The 3,313-nt window shown below is 41.4% G+C and overlaps 1 non-coding gene across 1 annotated transcript; it reads left to right on the forward strand.

Moving 5' to 3' along the window:
- On the forward strand, positions 1 to 74 carry Trnag-ccc. The gene has a single exon. It is a non-coding gene; the product is annotated as a tRNA-Gly (tRNA).
- Positions 75 to 3,313: the final 3,239 nt, after the last annotated feature.

The following is a 3,313-nucleotide window of genomic DNA, read 5'->3' on the forward strand; positions in this document are numbered from 1 at the left end:
CGACCGGTAGCTCAGTAGTTAGAGCGCTGGCTTCCCAAGCCAGAGGACCGGAGTTCGATTCCCCGGCCGGGTGGAGATATTTGGGTGTGTCTCCTTTCACGTGTAGCCCCTGTTCACCTAGTAGTGAGTAGGTACGGGATGTAAATCGAGGAGTTGTGACCTTGTTGTCCCGGTGAGTGGTGTGTGCCTGGTCTCAGGCCTATCCGAAGATCGGAAATAATGAGCTCTGAGCTCGTTCCGTAGGGTAACGTCTGGCTGTCTCGTCAGAGACTGCAGCAGATCAAACAGTGAAACACACACACATCCACACACACACACACACACACACACACACACACACACACACACACACACACACACACACACACCGCGTAGTGTAGTGGTTAGCACGCTCGACTCACAATCGAGAGGGCCGGGCTCGAATCTCGGCGCGGCGAGGCAAATGGGCAAGCCTCTTAATGTGTAGCCCCTGTTCACCTAGCAGTAAATAGATACGGGATGTAACTCGAGGGGTTTTGGCCTCGCTTTCCCGGTGTGTGGAGTGTGTTGATGTGGTCTCAGTCCTACCCGAAGATCAGTCTATGAGCTCTGAGCTCGCTCCGTAATGGGGAAGACTGTCTGGATGACCAGCAGGCAACCGAGGTGAATTACACACACACACACACACACACACACACACACACTGTACGTTGACTTGTGTAAAGAAACGAGCGTAAGGGTTTCTTCTTCCTCTCACCCCTATTCTGTCCAACTCACTTATACAGGGTGCACGCGGCTACTTCCCGATTTGAGAATTAAATAAAAACCTGTTCACACTTCACAATTCTTTATTCTTCTTTTATGCCTTTCACACAACATGGGAGATTTACTTTTACACTGTTTTAAAGACAATATCTTTTAAATGTCCACCTCCATTGCCAATACCCTGATTCAGACGATTTCGGAAGCTTTGGTCTACTCTCTCAAGCATGTTGAGCGGTATATTGGCTCTTTCAGTTCGGATGGCGTTCTGTAGGTCTTCCAGGGTCTGTGGACGGTTGTTATAAACCAGGGATTTGAGATATCCCCACAGGAAATAATCACAGGGGGCTAAATCAGTGTGTGCCCACACTGCACGCATTTCAATGGGATTCCTGGGAGAAGCTTTTCCCGACCGACTGATTTCCTTGAGAGGAGACTTACACTGGCCTGCGCGCTCACCTGATTTAGCCCCCTGTGATTATTTCCTGTGGGGATATCTCAAATCCCTGGTTTATAACAACCGTCCACAGACCCTGGAAGACCTACAGAACGCCATCCGAACTGAAAGAGCCAATATACCGCTCAACATGCTGGAGAGAGTAGACCAAAGCTTCCGAAATCGTCTGAATCAGTGTATTGACAATGGAGGTGGACATTTAAAAGATATTGTCTTTAAAACAGTGTAAAAGTAAATCTTCCATGTTGTGTGAAAGGCATAAAAGAAGAATAAAGAATTGTGAAGTGTGAACAGGTTTTTATTTCATTCTCAAATCGGGAAATATCCGCGCCCCACCCTGTACAAGACTTGATCAGTAACTCCCAATCGCTCATACCTTTTTCTGGAAAACTCTGGAACTCCCTGCCTGCTTCCGTATTTCCATCTTCCTACGACTTAACTTGTTTTAAGAGGGAGGTTTCAAGACAGTTGCCCCTGACATTTAGCTAATTCTATATAAATTTTTAAGGGAACTGGCATTTCAAGTGGGTCTTTTATTTTATCTCTTGTTGCCCTTCGCTGGTCTTCACTATTGCATGAAAATATATCTTAATTATTTGTTTACTTATTCATGTATCTATTTATTTATTTATTTTATTATTATTGTTTTTATTGTTATTATTATTGTTACTACTACTACTACTACTACTACTACTACTACTACTGCTACTACTTCTATTACTTTTACTACTACTACTACTACTACTTCTATTACTTTTACTACTACTACTACTACTACTTCTATTACTTTTACTACTACTACTACTACTACTACTACTACTACTACTATTATTATTGTCATTATTATTATTATTGTTGTTAATTTATTATCATTATTATTATTATTATTATTATTATTATTATTATTATTATTATTATTATTATTATTATTATTATTATTATTATTATTATTATTATTATTATTATTATCATTATTATCATTGTTACCATTATTTAGTTATTGTCATCATGACTACTATTATCAATATTATCTTTGTTCTCGTCGTCGTCGTCTTTGTTGTTGTTGTTATAATCATCAAAATCATCATCATTTTCATCATCATCATCATCATCATCAATATCATCATCATCATCATCATCATCATCATTATCATTATCATGATTATCATCATCATCATCATCATCATAAAACCACCATCCACAAAGACAACACCACCGCCAAACGTGACACACATGTTTAGTTTTCATACCATAATACAACAAAAACTAATCCAAGACACCTTACGTAGGACTAAAAAAGAGAGAAAGCTCTTAGCCTCACATCACCTTACACTCCTCCTGCAACAAAACACCACAATCTTTCTCACCCATCTATCCACATACGCTAATTTCTCTTACCACACCACACCGCGTTTTATCCCCTTCTTCCATTACAGTGCCTATTACCTGGCTAATTATCTTTTTTGTCCCCCGTTTCTTTCCTTTACAGCTTTCTTTTTTACCTCCTCTCTCTCTCTCTCTCTCTCTCTCTCTCTCTCTCTCTCTCTCTCTCTCTCTCTCTCTCTCTCTCTCTCTCTCTCTCTCTCTCTCTCTCTCTCTCTCTCTCTCTCTTTGCGGCTAAGGAACGAAAGAGTCTAGAAGTGGGAACATTTACAAGGGAATAATGTCGTTCCCCACAGGGCGAATATCCTTTCCTGAAGACGGTTTTCGTGCCTGGCCGTGTTTGGCAGAACGACTCGCTCCTCTAATGACCTTGATGTCCATTGTCTGAATCCGGAATTTCGCTTCCAGATGTTAAAAAAAGAGCGAAAGAGTGGGAAACGAAAAGGATGAGGAAAAAAAAAGTATCGGAAGGTTCACAGGAGGAGGAAGAGGAGGAGGAGGAGGAGGAGGAGGAGGAGAAGTGGAGGTATAGGAGAGAGGAAGAGATGGAGGAAGTGAAGGTACAGCAGAAAAGGAAAAGGATGAAGACTGTGAGGAGGATACGAAGAAAAAAGAAGATGAGGAATAAAATCACGTTGAAAGAGTTGGTGGTGTGTGAGAGGAAAGGTTAAAGAAGATATTGAGAGAGAGAGAGAGAGAGAGAGAGAGAGAGAGAGAGAGAGAGAGAGAGAG

Source organism: Portunus trituberculatus, chromosome 47 (genome assembly GCF_017591435.1).
Source record: "Portunus trituberculatus isolate SZX2019 chromosome 47, ASM1759143v1, whole genome shotgun sequence".
NCBI lineage: Eukaryota > Metazoa > Arthropoda > Malacostraca > Decapoda > Portunidae > Portunus > Portunus trituberculatus.